The sequence below is a fragment of the Thalassophryne amazonica genome, chromosome 17, assembly GCF_902500255.1.
Source record: "Thalassophryne amazonica chromosome 17, fThaAma1.1, whole genome shotgun sequence".
In the NCBI taxonomy this organism is placed as follows: Eukaryota; Metazoa; Chordata; class Actinopteri; order Batrachoidiformes; family Batrachoididae; genus Thalassophryne; species Thalassophryne amazonica.
The window spans coordinates 62,859,284-62,883,756 of NC_047119.1; the positions used below are offsets into that span (position 1 = coordinate 62,859,284).

General features: G+C 46.9%; 1 long non-coding RNA gene across 1 annotated transcript; it reads right to left on the bottom strand.

Annotated features, from left to right (window-relative positions):
* Positions 1 to 3,342: 3,342 nt before the first annotated feature.
* Positions 3,343 to 24,438, bottom strand: LOC117529290. The gene is made up of 3 exons (XR_004565977.1): positions 24,428 to 24,438; positions 21,262 to 21,266; positions 3,343 to 3,442 (listed from the first exon to the last, which is right to left on the bottom strand). It is a non-coding gene; the product is annotated as an uncharacterized LOC117529290 (long non-coding RNA).
* Positions 24,439 to 24,473: the final 35 nt, after the last annotated feature.

The window sequence follows — 24,473 nt, forward strand, 5'->3', positions numbered from 1 at the left end:
CAGCAGGGGCGGTGTTGCATTTGCTCTACTGTACTGTTGTGACGAAAAAGGAGCTTGGAAATGTTCATGTATCCATCCCCTGACTTGTCTGAAGAAAACTGGCACTTAAACTGATTATTTACAGGTATTATACCAAAGGGGCTGATTACTTATGCAACCAATCATCTTGGATTTTATATTTTTAATTAATTTATATCAAGTTGTAGAGATTTATTTTCAGTTTGAGTCTAAGGAAGATAATTTTAGAAATTTTTATATTGAGAAGCCTGATTTACTTTTGTATTTGAAATGCCATAAACAAATTCAAATGAGTGAAATACCAAGGGGCTGAATACTTTTGCAAGCCACTGTAGACACTGTGGGTGTTAGCTGGAGGGGAAATGCCTGTACTGGGTAGTTTTCCTTTCTGTATTTGGTGGGGTGTGTTTTGGGGTGCATGTAGCTGATTTGGGGATGTACATGGGGGGTATCTTTACACTGGACGTGTGGCCACTGTTGTCTGAGTGGACTGGATGACTTATATGGAGGCTTCTGGTCTCTGGTCACCTGGTACTGAAGGTGCCTGTGAGATTGCTGTCTGGGTTTAGGGCCGTTTCTGGATTTCTGGGTCACTTGTTTGCCAATTGGACATTTCCTTCTGGGTTAATAACATATCTCCCAGTGTGACTTTGATCAAGCACATGCACATTTGAGGTGTTGTGTGTATATATATATATATATATATATATATATATATATATATATATATATATATATATATATATATATATATATATATATATATATATATACGAGGTCTGCCCGTAAAGTATAGGTCCTTTTTATTTTTTTTCAAAAACTATATGGATTTCATTGATATGTTTTTACGTCAGATATGCTTGAACCCTCGTGCGCATGCGTGAGTTTTTCCACGCCTGTCGGTGACGTCATTCGCCTGTGAGCACTCCTTGTGGGAGGAGTCGTCCAGCCCCTCGTCGGAATTCCTTTGTCTGAGAAGTTGCTGAGAGACTGGCGCGTTGTTTGATCAAAATTTTTTCTAAACCTGTGAGACACATCGAAGTGGACATGGTTCGAAAAATTAAGCTGGTCTTCAGTGAAAATTTTAACAGCTGATGAGAGATTTTGAGGTGATTCTGTTGCTTTAAGGACTTTTCACGGTGCGAGACGTCGTGCTGCGCTCTCAGGCGCCGTCATCAGCCTGTTTCAAGCTTAAAACCTCCACATTTCAGGCTCTGTTGATCCAGGACGTCGTGAGAGAACAGAGAAGTTTCAGAAGAAGTTGGTTTCAGCATTTTATCCGGATATTCCACTGTTAAAGGAGATTTTTTTAATGAAAGACGTGCGAGCGGATTGCAGTGTCGGCTCGCAGCCGCCGCGACGCTCCGCCACAGGAAAAACACCTCTGTTGGAAGCCTTGAGGACACGTTGGAACATCTCCAGCTGATAAACAATTTCTCATATACTCACTCCACTGAAAGCCATCAAAAGCCAACTGGATTTTAACAAATGGTTATCAACACGGAGGTGTTTTTCCTGTGCCGCCGCGCCGCGTCGGCTGCGTCCCGACGCACGGACCCGTCCGCACGTCTTTCATTAAAAAAATCTCCTTTAACAGTGGAATATCCGGATAAAATGCTGAAACCGACTTCTTCTGAAACGTCTCTGTTCTCTCACGACGTCCTGGATCAATAGAGCCTGAAATGTGGAGGTTTTAAGCTTGAAACAGGCTGATGACGCTGCCTGAGAGCGCTGCACGACGTCTCGCACCGTGAAAAGTCCTTAAAGCGACAGAATCAAGCTTAAAATCTCTCATCAGCTGTTAAAATTTTCACTGAAAACCAGCTTAATTTTTCGAACCATGTCCACTTCGATGTGTCTCACAGGTTTAGAAAAAATTTTGATCAAACAAAGCGCCAGTCTCTCAGCAACTTCTCAGACAAAGGAATTCCGACGAGGGGCTGGACGACTCCTCCCACAAGGAGTGCTCACAGGCGAATGACGTCACCGACAGGCGTGGAAAAACTCACGCATGCGCACGAGGGTGCAAGCATGTCTGACGTAAAAACATATGAATGAAATCCATATAGTTTTTGAAAAAAATAAAAAGGACCTATACTTTACGGACAGCCCTCGTATATATATATATATATATATATATATATATATATATATATATATATATATATATTTTTTTTTTTTTTTTTTTTTCCCCTGTTTTGATAGTGTCCTCACTAACTGAGGTTAGCTGAAAATTCAGTCCAACACAGTACTGAGCTCCAGTGTCTAATTTTGCTTCTTTTCTATAACATGGTTGTGTAAATGTAACTCTTCAACCTGAGAGAACATATGATGAGATAAAGCTGAATAGTATCTGATCATTGGTCACTGGATTTCTTGGACAATTAGATCATTTTATTTTGCATCAAGTGCAAAATTATACAGGATCCGGCAGTACAGCCAGAAGCTGACCCTGGGGAACAAACCGCCATATGAGTACTTTAGACAGCAGAAGACACATGGGAAAAGAACATATGGAAGAACAAACCCTCTATGGAATGGATCACAAGCAGATAGAGGGGTGGCTGGAATCAAGGAATCCTAACAGTAACTCCAAAGGCTGGGTTGAAGAACAGCACAGAGGCTGTAACCATGGCACCACAAGAACAGGTCTTGAACACCAAGTCCATAGAGGCTGGGGTCTACCATAGCAGACAAGACCCAAGGTACAGGAGAAAGTCCAGCACATAACGACACGCTACAAGATACAAACTGGGACAACATGCAATAAGATGCATAACCAAATAACTGGCAATCTGTCCAAGAACATGTGTGTCAAATGGAGACAAGAAGCACCAAAGTCCAAGTGGGGAAACATCAGCAACTAAATTATAGCAATACAGCATGAGCCTTGAGACACTGCTTATTGTTTTATCTCGTAGTTTTATCTGGGCTGTATAAGAACGAGGCATTAATTTGAAATCACTTTACAACTGACATCAAGAATTGTCTTGAATTCTACTCAAATCAAAATTAGTTTGATTTACCTTTTAATTAAATTTGGTTGGGCTTATTTTTAATCATTTGAGTTTGAGAAGAAAAGATGAATTTGAGAATCTCAGCTTTTATATGCGGCAGCATGGTGGCTTAGCGGTTAGCACTGTTGCATCACAGCAAGAAGGTCATGGGATCAATTCCCATCTGTGGCCTTTCTGTGTGGAGTTTGCGTGTTCTCCCCGTGTTTGTGTGGGTTCTCTCCGGGTGCTCCGGCTTCCTCCCACATCCAAAGACACGCAAGCTAGGTGGATTGTAAACTTTAAAATTGCCCATCATTGTGCATGTGGGTGTGAATGTGTGTGTTTTTTTGTCTGTTTGTGGCCCTGCGACAGACTGACGTCCTGTCCAGGGTGTACCCTGCTTCACGCCCTGGTGACTGCTGGGACAGCTTCAATTGTGTTAAACAGCAAATGTTATATTCCCCTGAGCTAACTGAACAGGGTTTCTCTCCATGCAGCATTTCCGCGACTGAGCATGGGCAATCGCAAGAAAGTTTCAGGATATCAAGCCAACACCTGGGCGTCTTCTTCTCAAACCTGTGGTGCTCGCGGTGTGCCTGCAGGAGGTGGGTGGATCAAACTGTTACAGTCTTTATTAGCTCTATAAACTTTGTAGAGCTCAGTATTCTTGTTTTGGGAAGACGCGCATTGATTCACTTACTAATGTTTTAGTCCCGTGGTGCCCGAATAAATTTCTTTTCATGACCGTTATGACTTCAGAGCGGCGTCTCCGATGAATGAACAGAAAAAGAATCTAATGAAATGTGTCTTGGTAGTGCTTCCAGTTGCAGTCTTCACTGTGTCAGTTTCACTGTGTGCGTGGCTCAGCATCTCCACCGTGCGTGCTCACACACGTACGCACACACACACACACACAGCAACAGCAAAGCAGGTGACGTGACGATGACATGTTAATCAATGCTAACTGTTTTTCCTGGCAACTGTGAAATACCAACCGTGATGTTTGGGAGAATCAATTTAAAAAGACTTTGTTTCAAAGCTTACAAAAGATATCAAAGGTTACATAATTAACCCCTTAACGCCCGAATTTATATAGCTGTATATAAAAAAATGTTTTGTGTGTGTTTTTGCCTTTAAGTAGATGGTAAATAATGTTGAGATTATTAATTTCACTTTTGCACAAAAACTAGATTGTAATATTGAGTATTCTGGTAATGACTTTATGTTATAATAATGATGGTATGTTGCAAATTTGCAACAACAGTCATACAGGTCAATTTGGTAAGTTGCATATTTGAGTCAGAGATTGTAGCATATATGCGACGATGGGCGTTAAGGGGTTAAGATGATAAAAGCCAATGAGCTAGTATCTCAAATGCCTTTAAAGCTCCGTGATTTTACTGCATTTTTTTTTTTTTTTTTTTGAGTGGGAGTCGATTTTATTATTTTTGATGTGTTTTGTTTTACTTACAGGGTGAACACAAAACACTCCTTGGTGTCACATATTTATAATATCAAAAGTTACATGAATAATTTTACAATTTTGAAGAAAAATCTGCAAAATAAAAAAAAACAACTTGAATTTCTGCAACTGTGGATACCAAAATTGTAAAATTATTCAGAAATATTTGACACCAAAGAGTGTTTTTGTGTTCATCCTGTATTTTGCATATTTAAATATTTTTAAATATGGGGAGGTGATGTTCTACTGGTTAAGCATTGGACTTGAGACCAGAGGATCCTTGGTTCAAATCCCAGCCTGACTGGAAAATCAGTAAGGGCCCTTGTGCAGTAATCTTAATCCCCAAATTGCTCCCGGTGTGTAGTGAGCGCCTTGCATGGCAGCACCCCCACAGTGGGGTGAATGTGAGACATTACTGTAAAGCGCTTTGAGCATCTGATGCAGATGGAAAAGCACTATATAAATGCAGTCCATTTACCATTTTAAACAGTAAAAAGTTCAGATTGACTGGTAAAATTGGACAAATTCTAGTTCTAATTACAAATGAGCAGGGGTAGTGGCCAAGTGGTTAGTGCACTTGGTTTCACCCCCGCCACATTTCTCCATGTAATGTGGAGTTGCAACAGTAAGGGCATCCAGTGTAAAAAAAAAAACTAACTTGTGCCAAATCAACATGTAGATCCACCTTAGATCTGCTGTGGTGACCCTGAGTGTAAAACAAGTGAGCAACCAAATGGTCTTACTATAGTACTAATTACAAATAAATGGTTGTAAGTAGCAAGGATACATCGACTATGTTGTGAAAGTGTAGGAACACGGACCCACAACAGGGGGCGCAAATGAACGGACAATGGAGAAGGTAAATAACAAGGTTTTACTGTTGTGGAACGTGCACAACCAATACAACAATTGACAATTTGGGGTTAAGCCGAATTCCACTGGTGTCGTGTGGGCAGGCTCGAAGGTAGGAGACGTCCGTCCAAGTCGAACCAGAACCACCCAGATTTCCTCTGCCACCGAACCCTGGAAGTACTGGAACCGCCAAGTCCCGAATTCCCAGGTGGCCACTGCCTCCGCTCGTCGGATCCGGTACTGCTGGCAAGAGAACAAACACACAGGTGTGGATGCGGCTGCACCCAGTAACACAGAGAGGGGAGAAGCCGTCTCCACCTCACGTCACAATACTGCAGGAAGGTGAGTACTTATCTTTGAGTACACAGCTGTCCTGCAATGCTCAACAAGAAAGGCAATATAATATAGCAGAGAATTGTACCTCTATCTTAAGGCGATATCTCGGCACTGAGGTGGAGACGCCGTCCTGATGATATACCTCCGTGCTGAGTGGAGTCAGCTGTGTCCAGTAATGGGTGACAGCTGTCACCCTGACTGCTCTCGTAAGGCGGCAGCGCCCTCTGGTGCCTGGAGCCCGCACTCCAGGCAGGGCGCCCTCTGGTGGTGGTGGGCCAGCAGTACCTCCTCTTCAGCGGCCCACACAACAGGACCCCCCCCTCAACGGGCGCCTCCTGGCGCACGACCGGGCTTGTACGGATGGCGACGGTAGAAGTCGGCCAGGAGGGCCGGGTCCAGGATGAAGCCCTTCTTCACCCAGGAGCGTTCTTCGGGGCCGTACCCCTCCCAGTCCACCAGGTACTGAAAACCCCGGCCCATTCGACGGACGTCGAGGAGCCGGCGCACGGTCCAAGCCGGTTCCCCGTCGATGATCCGGGCAGGAGGTGGTGCCGGACCCGGGGTGCAGAGGGGTGAGGTGTGATGGGGTTTTATCCGGGAGACGTGAAACACTGGATGAATCCGCAGCGAGGCCGGAAGCTGGAGCCTCACTGCGGCGGGATTGATGACTTTGAGGACTTTGAAGGGACCGATGTACCGTTCTTGGAGTTTGGGGGAGTCCACTTGAAGGGGAATGTCCTTGGTGGACAACCACACTTCCTGCCCAGGACGATACTTGGGGGCCGGGGCCCGCCGCCGGTCTGCATGTTTCTTCGCCCTCGTCCGGGCCTTCAACAAAGCAGAGCGGGCGGCACGCCACACCCGACGGCACTTCCGTAGGTGGGCCTGGACCGAGGGCACACCGACCTCTCCCTCGACCACCGGAAACAAGGGGGGCTGATACCCCAAGCACACCTCAAACGGGGAGAGGCCGGTGGCTGATGACACTTGGCTGTTGTGGGCGTACTCGATCCAGGCCAGGTGGGTACTCCAGGCTGTCGGGTGCGCGGCTGTCACACAGCGTAGTGTGTGCTCCAATTCTTGGTTGGCCCGCTCTGCTTGCCCGTTGGTCTGGGGGTGATACCCGGACGAAAGGCTAACCGTGGCCCCCAGTTCCCGGCAGAAGCTCCTCCAAACGTGTGAGGTAAACTGGGGACCGCGATCGGAGACGATGTCTGATGGTATTCCATGCAGACGGACGACGTGGTGGACCAGGAGGTCCGCTGTCTCCTGGGCCGTTGGGAGCTTCGGGAGGGCCACGAAGTGGGCCGCCTTGGAGAAACGGTCCACTATCGTGAAGACGACGGTGTTTCCCTGGGACGGCGGGAGACCCGTGACAAAGTCCAGGCCGATGTGGGACCAGGGGCGATGAGGCACGGGCAGTGGCTGTAGCTGCCCTGAGGTCTTTCTGTGGTCGGCCTTGCCCCTGGCGCAGGTGGTACAGGCCTGGACGTAGTCCCGGACGTCGGCCTCCAGGGATGCCCACCAGAAGCGTTGCCGGACGACTGTCACGGTCCTTCGCACCCCAGGGTGACAGGAGAGCTTAGAACCGTGACAGAAGTGCAGGACTGCAGCCCTAGCTTCTGGTGGGACGTATAGTCTGTTCTTTGGTCCATTTCCGGGGTCCGGGTCATGGGTCAGGGCCTCCCGGACGGTCTTCTCCACGTCCCAGGTGAGGGCGGCCACGATAGCGGACTCCGGGATGATGGGATCCGGGGGATCCGACGGTTCCGTTTTGACTTCGTCTTCGTGCACCCGGGACAATGCATCTGATCTTTGATTCTTGGTCCCGGGACGGTAGGTAATCCGGAAGTCAAAACGGCCAAAGAACAGTGACCAGCGGGCTTGCCTGGGGTTCAGCCGCTTGGCGGTCCTGATGTACTCCAGGTTCCGATGGTCAGTGAAAACCGTGAATGGCACGGCTGTTCCCTCCAACAGATGTCTCCACTCTTCGAGGGCCTCTTTCACAGCAAGGAGTTCCCGATTGCCGACGTCATAGTTCCGTTCAGCGGGGGTCAACCTGCGGGAAAAATAGGCACACGGGTGAAGGACCTTATCGGTCTTCCCGCTCTGGGAGAGCACCGCTCCTATCCCTGAGTCCGAGGCATCCACTTCAACCACTAACTGGCGGCTAGGATCGGGCTGCACCAGAACTGGTGCAGACGAAAAGCGCCGTTTCAACTCCTTGAACGCGGCTTCGCACCGATCCGACCAGGTGAAGGGGACTTTTGGAGAGGTCAGGGCTGTCAGGGGGCTAACTACCTGACTGTAGCCCTTAATGAACCTCCTGTAGAAATTAGCAAAGCCGAGGAACTGTTGCAGCTTCCTACGGCTTGTGGGTTGGGGCCAATCTCTCACCGCCGCAACCTTGGCCGGATCAGGGGCGACGGAGTTGGAGGAGATGATAAACCCCAGGAAGGACAAAGAAGTGCGGTGGAATTCACACTTCTCGCCCTTCACAAACAGGCGGTTCTCCAACAACCGCTGCAGGACCTGACGGACATGCCGGACATGAGTCTCAGGATCCGGGGAAAAGATGAGTATATCGTCCAGATACACGAAGATGAACCGGTGCAGGAAGTCCCGCAAGACATTGTTTACCAACGCTTGGAAAGTCGCGGGAGCATTAGTGAGACCGAACGGCATGACCAGGTACTCAAAATGACCTAACGGGGTGTTAAATGCCGTCTTCCATTCGTCTCCCTTCCGGATCCGAACCAAATGATACGCATTCCTAAGATCAAGCTTGGTGAAGATTCTGGCTCCATGCAAGGGGGTGAACACCGAATCCAACAAGGGCAACGGGTATCGGTTGCGAACCGTGATTTCGTTCAACCCCCTGTAATCAATGCATGGACGAAGCCCGCCATCTTTTTTACCCACAAAAAAGAAACCAGCACCCATCGGAGAGGTGGAATTCCGGATCAACCCGGCAGCTAATGAGTCCCGGATGTAGGTCTCCATTGATTCGCGTTCCGGCCGTGAGAGGTTGTACAGCCTACTGGACGGGAACTCACTGCCTGGAACCAAATCAATGGCACAATCATACGGGCGGTGGGGAGGAAGCGTGAGAGCCAGATCCTTGCTGAACACGTCCGCGAGGTCATGGTACTCCGCCGGCACCGCCTTCAGATTGGGCGGGACTCGGACCTCCTCCTTAGCGTGGGAGCCGGGAGGAACCGAGGAACCTAGACACTCCCGATGGCAGGTCTCGCTCCACTGTACCACTACCCCGGACGGCCAATCGATCCGGGGATTGTGCTTTAGCATCCAGGGAAAACCCAGAACCACACGGGAGGTGGCCTGAGTCACAAAGAACTCGATCACCTCCCGGTGGTTACCTGACACCACCAGAGTTACAGGTGGTGTCTTATGCGTGATCGGAGGGAGTAGGGAGCCATCTAGTGCCCGAACCTGTACGGGTGAGGTAAGAGCCACCAGAGGGAGCCCTATCTCCCTAGCCCATCTGCTATCCAACAGATTCCCCTCAGAGCCCGTGTCCACCAGTGCTGGGGCCTTCAGGGTAGAATCCTCATACAGGATCGTGACCGGGAGTCGTGTGGCAATGTGGGTGTGTCCCACGTGAATGTCTCGACCCACCCCTAGCCCAGTCTCTAGGGGCGGGCGTTTGGCGTTTGACCGCTCGGGGCAGTCTCTCACATGGTGCTCTATTGAACCACAAACAAGACACGCTCCGTGGGTCCATCTCCTCTGTACATCTGGTGCCCTAAATGTTGCCCTACTCGTGTCCCTAGCTTCGTCAGTAGGGGGAGCTGTGACCCCACGGAGCGCAGGGGCTGTGGAGCGTGGGGAAGGCGGAGCTTGGTCGGAACCGGAAGGGAGAGGGACGACGCGTGCCTGGCCATGCCCTTCGCCTCGTTCCTGACGGCGTTCTTCTAGCCGGTTGTCGAGTCGTATGACTAGATCGATGAGCCCATCTAAGTCCCGCGGTTCGTCCTTCACCACCAGGTGCTCTTTTAGGACCAGTGACAGTCCGTTTACAAAGGCGGCGCGGAGGGCAGTGCTATTCCAGCCGGATCTCGCCGCCGCGATGCGGAAGGCGACTGCATAGGCAGCTGCGCTCTGACGCCCCTGTCTCATTGACAGCAGCACGGTTGAAGCGGTCTCTCCTCTATTGGGGTGATCGAACACCGTTCTGAGCTCCCGCACAAACCCATCGTATGCATGAAGGAGCCGTGAGTTCTGCTCCCAGAGCGCTGTAGCCCAAGCGCGTGCCTCCCCACGAAGCAGGTTTATTACATAAGCTACTTTGCTAGCGTCAGTCGCGTACATCACGGGACGCTGTGCGAAGACGAGCGAACACTGCATCAAGAAATCCGCGCACGTCTCCACACAGCCTCCGTACGGTTCTGGAGGGCTTATGTATGCTTCTGGGGACGGAGGGAGGGGCCGTTGAACGACCAGTGGAACGTCACTATCACGCGCAGGATCCACGGGAGGGAGAGCCGCAGCGGCGCCCGAAGGGCGCGCTTCCACTTGTGCGGCGAGAGCCTCCACCCTGCGGTTTAGGAGAACATTCTGCTCGGTCAGTAAATCCATCCGAGTGGTGAAAGCGGTGAGGATCCGCTGCAACTCACCGATTACCCCTCCCGAAGACGCCGACGCGCCCTGTTCTTCCATTGGCCGTTCAACAGCCGGTTGACGCCCCTCGGGATCCATGACGCTGGCCGAGATATCCTGTTGTGAAAGTGTAGGAACACGGACCCACAACAGGGGGCGCAAATGAACGGACAATGGAGAAGGTAAATAACAAGGTTTTACTGTTGTGGAACGTGCACAACCAATACAACAATTGACAATTTGGGGTTAAGCCGAATTCCACTGGTGTCGTGTGGGCAGGCTCGAAGGTAGGAGACGTCCGTCCAAGTCGAACCGGAACCACCCAGATTTCCTCTGCCACCGAACCCTGGAAGTACTGGAACCGCCAAGTCCCGAATTCCCAGGTGGCCACTGCCTCCGCTCGTCGGATCCGGTACTGCTGGCAAGAGAACAAACACACAGGTGTGGATGCGGCTGCACCCAGTAACACAGAGAGGGGAGAAGCCGTCTCCACCTCACGTCACAATACTGCAGGAAGGTGAGTACTTATCTTTGAGTACACAGCTGTCCTGCAATGCTCAACAAGAAAGGCAATATAATATAGCAGAGAATTGTACCTCTATCTTAAGGCGATATCTCGGCACTGAGGTGGAGACGCCGTCCTGATGATATACCTCCGTGCTGAGTGGAGTCAGCTGTGTCCAGTAATGGGTGACAGCTGTCACCCTGACTGCTCTCGTAAGGCGGCAGCGCCCTCTGGTGCCTGGAGCCCGCACTCCAGGCAGGGCGCCCTCTGGTGGTGGTGGGCCAGCAGTACCTCCTCTTCAGCGGCCCACACAACAGACTATAAATGTCACACAGAACCCAACCCTGTTTCAAACAATACAAATTGATCACTGACATAATTTCATGCAGAAAATACATTCTGCTGTTAAAACAGGTGATAATAAATTTGTTTGGTTTACAGCACTACATTAACTCATAAATGTTTGCATTGTATTAAGATAGTAATTTGTTATTACAATTTCAATAACAGCAAAAAAAAAAAATCTTCGAATGTAAAGCTACTACCATATAATCAACACAGCTACAATTATTTAAAGGTTTCAAATAATTAACCAAGGTCTGATGTAAACCACAGAAATCTGCACTCTCAGATTTCACATATGAAATCTCACAGTCTCACACTCTCACAGTCACATATGACTAACCTGATCTACTCTAGATTCCAGATTCTGTGGTCAATCCAGACGTTTGTGCGCTGGGGTGGAGACAGTGTTGCGGCTGATTTACTGAGACTAATTGTGTCATTGATAGTGGATGGTAGTGTGACGTGGCAGCATGTAAATAAGGATTTTGCAACGTTAATCAGCGTGCAGTTGATCATTCAACTTTCTGCGTTGTTGTAGAAGATGATGCTGGTAAATTATTTCTTTACACAGATCCGGTCTGTCCTTATGTAAGATGATCTACTGATTGCTGCCCGTGTAGCTTATCTGTGCTAGATAATTGGCAAAGCTTCTGGGGAAAACCTGGTCTTGTTAGGAGAGATGGCATCCATCTCACTTTGGATGGAGCAGCTCTCATCTCTAGAAATCTGGCCTATTTTATTAAACCCTCCAAATCGTGACTATCCAGGGTTGGGACCAGGAAGCAGAGTTGTAGTCTTACACACCTCTCTGCAGCTTCTCTCCCCCTGCTATCCCCCCAATATCCCATCCCCGTAGAGATGGCGCCTGCTCCCAGACCACCAATAACCAGTAAAAATCTATTTAAGCATAAAATTCAAAAATAAAAAATAATATAGCACCTTCAACTGCACCACAGACTAAAACAGTTAAATGTGGCTTATTGAATATTAGGTCTCTCTCTTCTAAGTCCCTGTTAATAAATGATTTAATAATTGATCAACATATTGATTTATTCTGCCTTACAGAAACCTGGTTACAGCAGGATGAATATGTTAGTTTAAATGAGTCAACACCCCCGAGTCACACTAACTGTCAGAATGCTCGAAGCACGGGTCGAGGAGGAGGATTAGCAGCAATCTTCCACTCCATTTTATTAATTAGTCAAAGACCCAGACAGAGCTTTAATTAATTTGAAAGCTAGACTCTTAGTCTTGTCCATCCAAATTGGAAGTCTCAAAAGCCAGTTTTATTTGTTATTATCTATCGTCCACCTGGTCATTACTGTGAGTTTCTCTGTGAATTTTCAGACCATTTGTCTGACTTAGTGCTTAGCTCAGATAAGATAATTATAGTGGGTGATTTTAACATCCACATAGATGCTGAGAATGACAGCCTCAACACTGCATTTAATCTATTATTAGACTCAGCTGGCTCCATCAAAATGTAAATGAGTCCACCCACCATTTTAACCACACTTTAGATCTTGTTCTGACATATGGCATGGAAATTGAAGACTTAACAGTATTCCCTGAAAACCCCTTTTTGTCTGATCATTTCTTAATAACATTTACATTTACTTTAATGGACTACCCAACAGTGGGGAATAAGTTTCATTACAGTAGAAGTCTTTCTGAAAGTGCTGTAACTAGATTTAAGGATATGATTCCTTCTTTGTTATGTTCTTCAATGCCATATACCAACACAGTGCAGAGTAGCTACCTAAACTCTGTGAGTGAGATAGATTATCTCGCCAATAGCTTTACATCCTCATTGAGCAAAACTTTGGATGCTGTAGCTCCTCTGAAAAAGAGAGCCTTAAATCAGAAGTGTCTGACTCCGTGATTTAACCCACAACCTCGCAGCTTAAAGCAGATAACCCGTAAGCTGGAGAGGAAATGGCGTCTCACTAATTTAGAAGATCTTCATTTAGCCTGGAAAAAGAGTCTGTTGCTCTATAAAAAAAAGCCCTCCGTAAAGCTAGGACATCTTACTATTCATCACTAATTGAAGAAAATAAGAACAACCCCAGGTGTTGTGTGTTGGGGGGTTTGTCTGGACATTTTGGTGTTCTTTTCTTTTCTTTGCTCTCCAGGTGGTATGCAAACTGTTTTTTTTGTCTGTGGAGAAGGTGCTGGCAGAAGAGTCCTTCACCCTCATCAGTGTGATATGCAGCACCTGTGGATGATGCTCACGTGCAACCTTAAAGACTTTCAGCTGAGGCAGATAATGAGATGGCGTTCTGCATTTAAGCCATGTGTGATTGGAGCAGAATTGCCGGGAACTCGACCTTGTGATGTTCGTTTGTGAGACGCTGAGGACCGCGCCTGGGTTTGACACATTGTGCCTGTGAAGGAGGACGGGTGAGGGACACATGCTGTCAGCACACATCAGAGGTGATTGATTGTCTGAATAAGTGTTAATAGTAATTTGGTATTTTGTTATGCAGTATATTTATTGAGCGCCTTGGGCAACTGTTTGTTGTGATTTGGCGCTATATAAGAAAAAAGTTGATTGATTGGTTGATATTTGAACATTGATGAGAATTGTTCAGCTCGCTTCTCACTGCCGTGGCGTGCGGACTGATGATCCTCCACCTGTTGTGAGAAGCTGCTCATTTACATAAAGCTTAAATTCAGACCTGAATGTGTTGCTGACAGTGTGTGCCTTTGAAGGATATTAGTTATAGCTGCTGACTTACCTCACCTTTTCTATCCTTCGCAGAGTCGGTTTGTCGTGTCCACCTGGGGGGTGTTTGTGGTGAACGTGAGTCCAGAAGCGCCGGGCTTCTGTTATGTGTAGGACGCAGGACGGAGAACCGACCAGCGTTTGAAGGACCCAGTATGAAATAAGCAGAGCACAGTACAAAGGATAACAAAATTTAATGACATAACAGTGATGTGCTAAAGTATAACAAATGAGTGCGCGGACTGGCAAGGTGGTGATATGGTGCGCTCCCAGCTGCACAAACGGTCCGGAGCCAGAAACAGTTCGGACCCAAGGACCCCGCCGACACCCCCCAGGTGGCCGCGACAAACTGAGTCTGTGAAAGAAGAAACCATCATGTGAGTCCACACTCCACACACAGAGAGACCACTCAAAAGGTGTACATAAACAGCAAACACTTCCTGGCTTAATCACTAATCAGCTTCCCTCCCTGCAGGCATGGAACACCCAGTTCACATAACTCAACTGCAGTGGAAGCTGATTAAACGACTAACATAACAGCTCAATATAATAAGGTGTGAGGACACCACATTTACTGACTGTACAAATGTTAGTCACAAAACCTAATGTACCTCAGGAAGTGTGCTGACGAGCATGAGACCTCACCCCCTCCTCTTTCACAGACCATGGCATCAAACCTGGACGTTCTCTGCATCCATAATGATGAGATGGCTCTCAAGACGACGATCTCACCCGTCTGGTCACAAGGTCGAGTCTCTGGCAAATACACACTGTGTACTCCAGACTTAAATGCCACCATGCTCCAATCCGTGTAGATGCACCACAGCTGTGAGTCCTGACGAGCTGCACATGATCAGCCTCAGGTGATCAGGGTGAGGTCCTGTTAACTCAGCCACACAGCCACTCAGTCCTAAATGCGTGCCACCTGGAAGGAAAAACAAAAGACAGAAACAAAAAGCAGCCAGGCACCCCCAGCCACAACAGGCTTCGATCCCTTTGGGCGCCAGATAAACGCACCTTTTGTTGTACACTGAGTATTGCACAAGAAGGGGAAAATAAAATTGTTTTGTTTTTTCTGGAACCGCTTTCTGGTTATTTAGCGCTGGGTTCAGTCAGACGCAGGTCCGCTCCTCAACCCGCGTCGGCACATAACACCAGGTTTCTTTTCAGCGCTGTAGCCAGGCTGACAAAGAGTCAGAGCTCTATTGAGCCGAGTATTCCTTTAACTTTAACTAGTAATGACTTCATGACTTTCTTTGCAAATAAAATTTTAACTATTTGTTGGGAAAGTGTAGGAACACGGACCCACAACAGGGGGCGCAAATGAACGGACAATGGAGTAAGTCAAAATAACAAGCTTTACTGTTGTGAATGTGCACAACGAATACAACCAATCACAGCAATGGACAACAGTCAATTCACAAAAGTGTCGTGTGGGCAGGCTCGAAGATAGGAGACGCCTCTCCAAGGTAAGACCGGAACCACACGGCTTCCTCCGCCACAGGACCCCGGGAATACTGGAGCCGCCAAGTCCCGAACTCCCAGGTGGCCACTGCCTCCGCGTGTCGGACCTGGTACTGCTGGCGAGGAACAAAGGACAGTTAGATGGGGGCGCGTTTGCACCCAGGACTCCGAACAGCAGGGAAGTTACCTCCACCTCTCGTTGGAACAGTAATCCACAAACTAAGCACAAATCCAAAAAGATACACTCCGTAGCTTTGATACGTTACCTCTCTGGTAGAAACGATATCTCGGCGATGAGGTGGAGATGCCGTCCTGCTGATATACCCCAGTGATAATTGCCGTCAGCTGTCTCAGGTGATGGGTGACAGCTGTTACCGAGGCTGCTCCTGTGGGGCGGCGGCGCCCTCTGGTGCCTGGAGCCCGCACTCCAGGCAGGGCGCCCTCTGGTGGTGGTGGGCCAGCAGTACCTCCTCTTCAGCGGCCCACACAACACTATTAGAGAAAAAATGATTCATAACCATCCCAAAGACATATCTTTATGTCCGGCTGCTTTCAGTAATGCTGGTATTTGGTTAGACTCTTTCTCTCCGATTGTTCTGTCTGAGTTATTTTCATTAGTCACTTCCTCCAAACCATCAACATTTCTATTAGACCCCATTCCTACCAGGCTGCTCAAGGAAGCCCTACCATTAATTAATGCTTCGATCTTAAATATAATCAATCTATCTTTATTAGTTGGCTATATACCACAGGCTTTTAAGGTGGCAGTAATTAAACCATTACTTAAAAAGCCATCACTTGACCCAGCTATCTTAGCTAATTATAGGTCAATCTCCAACCTTCCTTTTCTCTCAAAAATTCTTGAAAGGGTAGTTGTAAAACAGCTAACTGATCATCTGCAGAGGAATGGTCTATTTGAAGAGCTTCAGTCAGGTTTCAGAATTCATCATAGTACAGAAACAGCATTAGTGAAGGTTATAAATGATCTTCTTATGGCCTCAGACAGTGGACTCATCTCTGTGCTCATCCTGTTAGACCTCAGTGCAGCTTTTGATACTGTTGACCATAAAATTTTATTACAGAGATTAGAGCATGCCATAGGTATTAAAGGCACTGCGCTGCGGTGGTTTGAATCATATTTATCTAATAGATTACAATTTGTTCATGTAAATGGGGAGTCTTCTTCACAGACTAAGGTTAATTATGGAGTTCCACAAGGTTCTGTGCTAGGACCAATTTTATTCACTTCCCTTACGCAGTATTATTAGAAAGCATTGCTTAAATTTTCATGGACTCGAAGGGGAGAGCATATTTCACCCATATTGGGTTCTCTTCATTGGCTCCTTGTTAATTCCAGAATAGAATTTAAAATTCTTCTTCTTACTTATAAGGTTTGAATAATCAGGTCCCATCTTATCTTAGGGACCTCATAGTACCATATCACCCCAGTAGAGCGCTTCGCTCTCAGACTGCAGGCTTACTTGTAGTTCCTAGGGTTTTTAAGAGTAGAATGGGAGGCAGAGCCTTCAGCTTTCAGGCTCCTCTCCTCTGGAACCAGCTCCCAATTTGGATCAGGGAGACAGACACCCTCTCTACTTTTAAGATTAGGCTTAAAACTTTCCTTTTTGCTAAAGTTTATAGTTAGGGCTGGATCAGGTGACCCTGAACCATCCCTTAGTTATGCTGCTATAGACTTAGACTGCTGGGGGGTTCCCATGATGCACTGAGTGTTTCTTTCTCTTTTTGCTCTGTATGCACCACTCTGCATTTAATCATTAGTGATTGATCTCTGCTCTCTTCCGCAGCATGTCTTTTTCCTGATTCTCTCCCCTCAGCCCCAACCAGTCCCAGCAGAAGACTGCCCCTCCCTGAGCCTGGTTCTGCTGGAGGTTTCTTCCTGTTAAAAGGGAGTTTTTCCTTCCCACTGTCACCAAGTGCTTGCTCATAGGGGGTCATTTTGACCGTTGGGGTTTTTCTGTAATTATTGTATGGCTTTTGCCTTACAATATAAAGTGCCTTGGGGCAACTGTTTGTTGTGATTTGGCGGTATATAAATAAAATTGATTTGATTTTTTTTATAAACATAAATTTTAAAAACATGGACACAAAGACATAATAAATAATAAATAACACTTGCCACAATAAAAGCAATAAGAGCAGTAAGAGATAATAAAAAAAAACAGTAAAGTGCTTGTCAGTCAGTGTGCACAGTTCAAAGCCATCACAGCTTGTGGAAAGAAGCTGTTTACATGGTGAGACATGGTGCATTTAATGGAACGATAGCGTTTCTGTTGGGAAGGTCTTCAGCGGCCCACATAACAGTTTCCCTGAAGGAAGGAGCTCAAATATGTTCTTCCTTGTCAGGGCCTCCCGGACGGTCTTCTCCATGTCCCAGGTGAGGGTGGCCACGACAGTGGACTTGGGGATGATGGTCTCGGTGGGGTTCGACAGCCCCGCTTTGGCTTCTTCTTCATGCACCCGGGACAATGCATCTGATTTTTGGTTCTTGGTCCCGGGGCGGTACGTGATCTGGAAGTCAAAGCGCCCGAAGAACAGCGACCAGCGGGCTTGCCTGGGGTTCAGCCGCTTGGCGGTCCGGATGTACTCCAGGTTCCGATGGTCCGTGAAAACCGTGAAGGGCAACGATGCCCCCTCCAGCAGGTGTCTCCACTCTTCAAGAGCCTCCTTCACCCCGAGGAGCTCCCGATTGCCGACGTCATAGTTCCGTTCAGCTGTGGTCAACCTGCGGGAAAAAAAGGCACAAGGATGGAGAACTTTATCAGCCTCCATGCTCTGGGACAGCACGGCTCCTATCCCTGAGTCAGAGGCGTCCACTTCCACTATGTACTGGCGATCAGGATCAGGCTGCACCAGAACTGGTGCAGTCGAGAACCGGCGTTTCAACTCCTGGAACGCAGCTTCGCACTGATCCGACCAGGCGAAGGGGACCTTGGTGGAGGTCAGGGCAGTCAGGGGGCTAACTACCTGACTGTAACCTTTAATGAACCTCCTGTAGAAATCACACAGCTCCTGGTTTAACCACTTATCTGGGTTGGGATGTGAGGCGAAGCCGTCGCTGTCACACCAAACGCCAATCCCTCAGACAAGGAAACACTCCAGGAAAACGGCTGTAACAGAAGTTCAGGTTATACACACAAAGTGTCTGTCAGCAGAGAAATTACCTTTTCAATGGTAGTCGATTTCTCGGCGGGGAGGTGGAGTTGCAGTCCGGCTTAAGTAGTGGTGTAGATGAGTGACAGTTGGTGCGATGAGTGACAGCTGTCACTTCCTCTGGGTCTGGCGCCCTCTCGTGCTTGGAGCCCGCACTCCAAGCAGGGTGCCCTCTGGTGGTAGTGGGCCAGCAGTACCTCCTCTTCAGCGGCCCACATAACAGTTTCCCTGAAGGAAGGAGCTCAAATATGTTCTTAGCAGGATGGGTGGGGTCATTAATGATCAGTAATGCCCGCAAAAGAAGCCTGCCTTTAAAAATGCCCTCCAGGGCTGGCAGCTCACAGCCTGTTACCCTGCAAGCAGAACGCACCACTCTGTTTAAAGCTTTTTTTCTTTACATGTAAGATTTCCAAACCACGCAGAGATACAGTTTATAAGGAGACTTTCAACAGCACAGTGATAAAAGTTCAAAAGAATGTGCTTATTTAGAGTAAACTCCTTAAGTTTGCGTAGAAAATAGAGCCGCTTTCTGGACTTTTTGGCAATAGTTTGAGTGTTAGCATGCCAGCTCAAATCATTAGAAAGGGTCACACCAAGAAATTTCACACTGTCAACCCTCTGTACCTCTGTGTTGTTAATAATAATAGGCAAGTGACCATTACTTTTCCCAAAGTCAGTAATCAGTTCATTTGTTTTGGAAGTGTTGAGAACTAAATGATTTTGTTCACTCCACTGGACTACATACTGTACCTCTGACCGATAGAGTCATCACCATCTGAATTAACAAGACCAATAACAGTAGTATCATCTGCATATTTGATGATCATATTATTGGGAAAAGACGCAACACAATCATATGTGTACAAAGTGTAGAGCAGAGGACTTAAAATACATCCTTGCGGAGAACCTGTGTTCACAAGAAGTACATTTGAAAAGCAGTTGTTAATTTTAACCCTCTGTGGTCTACCAGTTAAAAAGTTTAAAATCCATTTGCAAATGGCATCACATAAGCCAAGAGTTTTCAACTTGTGAATGAGCTGCACTGGAACAAGGGAATTAAAGGCAGAGCTGTAGCCTATAAAAAGCATTCGGACATAAGATTTTCCTTTATCCAAGTGCTTATACACAGAGTTCAGCGTGAAGGAGATGGCATCTTCGACACTCCTGTTGCATCTGTAAGCAAATTGGAGCGGGTCCACAGACACTGGTATTTTACTTTTAATATAGTCCAACACCAGACGCTCAAATGTCTTCATTAAAACAGAGGTTAAGGGTCACAGGCATCTTCTTAGGTACTGGCATTATGTCTGATTTTTTAAAAGATAAGCGGACAGTGCAGTACCTCAGTGACAAGTTAAAAAGGTTTGTTAAAACAGGAGCTAGTTGCTCTGCACACAGTTTGAGCACCCGGGGTGGGATTCTGTCCGGTCCAGGGGCCTTCCTCACCTTGGTCCTGGACAAAACCCTTTGGACTTCCTCCAGAGTGATGGTAAGTCCACTCTGCTCAATTGAAAAAACAGACTCAGTGTTCCCAGTTTCAAATCTACAATAAAACTGATTAAGATCATTTGGCAATGAGGGGTCAAAGTCAATAATGCTTGCTCCTTTAGGTTTCCAGGAGGTTGCAGCATTCAGTCCCTCCCACATTAGATGTGGGTCATTTGCATTGAGGTAACCTTCCATTTTGTCACCCCAGGAGCGTTTTGCAACTCTGATAGACCGCTCCAAAGAGTATCTGGCTTACTTGCAAGCAGCATGGTCACCAGATTTAAAAGCCCCAGAACGCTCCTTTAATTTTAGTCTCACATCAGCATTAATCCAAGGATTCTGACTAGGATGATGTGTGATAACCCTCTGTGAGACACATATATCGATGCAAAAATTAATACGTCCAGTAGTGGCATCGCAGTATTCGTCCAGATCCTCTGACTGGAAGACAGACCAACCTGTCGCATCAAAGCAGCCTTGGAGTTAAACCTCACTGTCCCTGGTCCAACACTGTACAGTGCGGATTATTGGCTTCAGTTGTCTACTCCTCTGAATGTATGAAGGAAGCAGAAGAATGGAGGAGTGATCTGACCTGCCGAAGGTGGGTCTAAGTAGGGACTTATGAGCTGATTTAACGTTATTGTAACAGTCGTCTAAAATATGTGCCCCCCCTTGTGGGGAGTTTCACATGCTGATAATAGTTAGGTGAGACCGTTTTAAAGTTACTTTTATTAAAGTCCCCAGCCATAATAATCACTGAGTTTGGGTGAGAGTTTTCATAAGTATGTATAATGTCACTCAAATGACTAAGAGCATCAGAAGTGTCAGCCCGTGGATGAATGTAGACAGTGCATAAAAAACATTACAGAGAACTCTCGGGGGAGATAAAAGGGGTGATATTTGATGACAAGTCACTCCAGGTTAGCTGTGCAAGTTTGATTCATTATAACAGTGTCCGTGCACCAGCGTTCATTAATAAGAAAACACACACCTCCTCCTTTTGACTTCCCGGTGCATTCTCTCACTCTGTCGGAGCGGTAGACAGAGAAGCCCGGTGGCTGAATGGCAGAGTCCGGCACCTCACTGCAGAGCCATGTCTCCGACAGGCAGTACACAGAGCAATCTCTGGCTTCGCGCTGGGTCTGGATGCGGTTCAGCAGGTCATCCGTCTTGTTTGGCAGAGACTGGACGTTCGCCAAGTAGATAGATGGCAGCAGGACTTTGCAGGGGCGTCCGTGGAGTTTGACAAGCAGACCTCCTTGCTTTCCCCTGTGCTTACGCTTCCTACGCTGATGGCTGTAGGCGTCCCCATCGTGGAGCTCAGGTCGGTGGCATACACGGCGTTGGCTCCGCCCGGTCCCCTCGCTCTGCTCTCGGCTCCCCTGACTTGACTCTTGGCCCCTGTAGCCTTGCCTGAGCAAACATTAAAGTCAGCGCACCTCAGTTCAGGGATTACATGGGATAGGCCACCAACTTTATCCCGGATCTGAGTAAGTAATTCTTGATCGTACGTGACAGTGGTAAGTGTTTCAAAAACGAATAAAAACAACATAAAACACATAGCACACAGGTGAGCTCTTGCGACGGCGCCTTGCCTTGGCGCCATCTTGACTTTGTTTGTCTGTTCACAAACAGGCAAACAAACCACAGACAAAAAAAAAAAAAAACCCGTGCTGACAATGACCAACCCAGAAGTAAATAAAACTCTTGTGCATTGGAGGCATTTCTTGGCAATCTACAAGTTTAGCCGTCGATGTGAAAGGGAGATTAGACTTACTTAGTCAAGTAAGTCAACTATGGTTAGTTGACTTACTTAGTCAACTATGGTTAGTTGACTAAGTAAGTTAGTAGAATAAAGGATTAGACTGCTTTATGAAACTGGGCCCGAGAGTTCACTGAGGTCTCACATTTGCTCTGGAAGCAGAAGACAGAGTGACCATGGACACAATCTGGGTTATAAGTGAAAAAAATCAGTGTTTCATGATATTTGTCATTTTCCTTACGATTATTTTGGTTGATTTGAGTTCACTGATAATTCAATGAGTAATTCACTGATAATTATGCCACATTTACGAGAAATGTTCAGGCAGCAGTTAATCACTAAAGTTAATTAGTGATCTACAACCCCAAATCCAAACTTTATTGTTTTTGTGCAAATATTTGCTCATTTTGAAATGGATGCCTGCAACACATTTCAAAAAAGCTGGGACAGTGGTATGTTTACCACTGTGTTACCTCACCTTTCCTTCTAACAACACTCAATAAGCGTTTGGGGACTGAGGACATTAATTGTTGAAGCTTTGGAGGTGAAGCTCTTTCCCATTCTTGGTTGATGTACGACTTCAGTTGTTCAACAGTCCGGGGTCTCCGTTGTCGTATTTTGAGCTTCATAATACACCACACATTTTCAATGGGCGACAGGTCTGGACTGCAGGCAGGCCAGTCTAGTACCCACACTCTTTTACTATGAAGCCTGTTAAAGATTTTATATATATATATATTTTTATCACTGTTAAACATTTGTTCCTTTGTCTTTGTTCTGATGAAATGTTATTGAGCTGTTTTGCACCTGACTTAACGTAACCCTGAGAATGTACTTGTTATTATTACACTGATAGCACAACTTTGTTTTTGTAGCCACTAACGACTGGGAGTGAAGCATGCTGGGGTCAGTCTGAACTGGGAGTGAAGAGTTGGAGGTTGTTTTTGACTGTTGTAAGTATATGACCTTGTTTTGTGCAGTACAGGAACATTCCAAGCAGATGAAGAACAGATGATAAGTACAACAGACGAGCCTGCAAGAATAGGATGTGCTGACCTCCATTGATAAGATTAAAGAAACTGTTTTTCCACGCAGCTGCACTTATTGACGTATGTGTTTGTTTTACTTGAAGAAACTTGTCATGCGCTGTTCTCCCCCCACCCTTAGGACAAGTTTCACAATGTGGGTAGGGCTTTCTCCTAATAAAAAGAGTGAGCATGCGCAGCAGTCCTCAGTGCTCTCAGTGGTACTACGTGTACGGACTGTCTGCACTCCTCGCGAGCTAAATTTGACTTTCTGTCTCACTGGTGTTTCTTGACTCTGTTTGTCTTGTTAAAGGTTTTAAGAATGTTTGGAGGAGAAAATACCCAACATTGACTGGGGGCTCAGTCCGGGATCTCAACAACACCGGAGGTGTCCGGCGGAGGTCGTCAAGTCCAGACGAAAATCCTTGGCCAAGGTCCGATCGATTGATCGTGTCTGCAATTGTCGACCGCCGTTGGCATCGTCTGGTTGACGAGATTTTCCCGAAGAAGACAGACAGGAGGTCGAGTCAGTGAGTAGAATTTCTTTGTAACAGTACTGAGTGAGTGGTGATCAGATCACGTAAACAGTTAAATTCCGCAAGCGATGGCGTAGAATCGTCTGTTAATGTAAAGCAGTTAAATTCTGCGAGGAGGTCGGACTCCTCTACGATGGCGAGGAACGCACATAGTTAAATTCCGAAGGAGGGTGCGGACTCCTCTGTTTATATACGTGTACCGGTAGAGAGTGGTGATCACATAAACAGTTAAACTCCGTAAGCGATGGCGTGGAATCGTCTGTTAATGTAAAGCAGTTAAACTCCGCGAGGAGGGCGGACTCCTCTACGGTTGCGAGGAACGCACGTAGTTAAATTCCGGAAGGAGGGTACGGACTCCTCTGTTTTAAAACGTAAAGGTAATACCGGTTTTGAGAATAAAAGTGTGAGAGTGTAATACTTTGGACAACGTAAGTGACAACCGTGTGTGGAAGCAGAGGCAAGTGATTCCGCTTCCTACGGGGAGGTGAAAGGAATCAACCACACGACGGACTGTTAATTGTCATGTCCAAAGAAAGTGAAAACTTCAGATTTAGAACACCCTAGGTGTGCCCCCGTCTGAAGTCCAAATTATAACAAGAATAATAAAAATGGGGGGAAAGACGTCTAAAAATAAGGAAAATTTATCAACTGACGACTGGAAATTTATGGAAGCAAAAAATCCAAAAGCAACAAAGAAATTGGAGACCTGGATTAATAAACATGACTTTGACGGACGACTAAACTTGACCAGTATTCAGAAGTTGAAGGAGAAGCTGGGAAAAGAACATAAAGGGGATAAGAAAAAGAAGCAGGAAGTAGGAGCAGACTTAGTGGCATTTTGGGAAGAGGAGGCACAGAACAGAAAGAAAGGAGACTAGAAAAAATAAGGAAAAAAAAAAAGGGAGTAGGGAAGGCAGAGGAAGATGTAATAATTCAGTATAAAGAACCTGAACAACCTCAGAAACCTCCGACGGCTGGACCGTCGGCAACAACACATCTGTACCCTCCTCTACCGGAGGATGAGGATGTGCCGCCGCCACAATATGATATGGCAGTGCGACCTAAAGTAAAGAGTGAAAAACAAGAAAAGCCACAAACACGCAGTCAAACAAAAGTGCCTACAGCTCCTCCCATGGAAGAACACAGTGACCAGGAAGGTGCCTATCCT